Source organism: Penaeus monodon, chromosome 32 (assembly GCF_015228065.2).
Source record: "Penaeus monodon isolate SGIC_2016 chromosome 32, NSTDA_Pmon_1, whole genome shotgun sequence".
Lineage (NCBI taxonomy): Eukaryota > Metazoa > Arthropoda > Malacostraca > Decapoda > Penaeidae > Penaeus > Penaeus monodon.
In genome coordinates this window covers 3257082-3257323 of record NC_051417.1, presented here as the reverse complement: position 1 = coordinate 3257323, position 242 = coordinate 3257082, and positions in this window count along the sequence as shown.

The following is a 242-nucleotide window of genomic DNA, read 5'->3' as shown; positions in this document are numbered from 1 at the left end:
GGGGGTGGGGGGCCCGGTATTTTTTCATTTAAATTTTTTATACATTTTGAAAACTTTTAAATTGTAAGAGACCCATTGGCAATTTTTCCCTTTAAAAGCCCGACTCCAGGTGCAGCACAGTTGTAAAGGCTCTTGGCAGCCTCACAACGCAGTGTGCAGAGACCACCAGCAAGGGCGTATGCCCGGCCCTTTCAGTTTTGGGCCCTTTTATTTGCCCTTTTACTTACCTGGAAAAATTAATA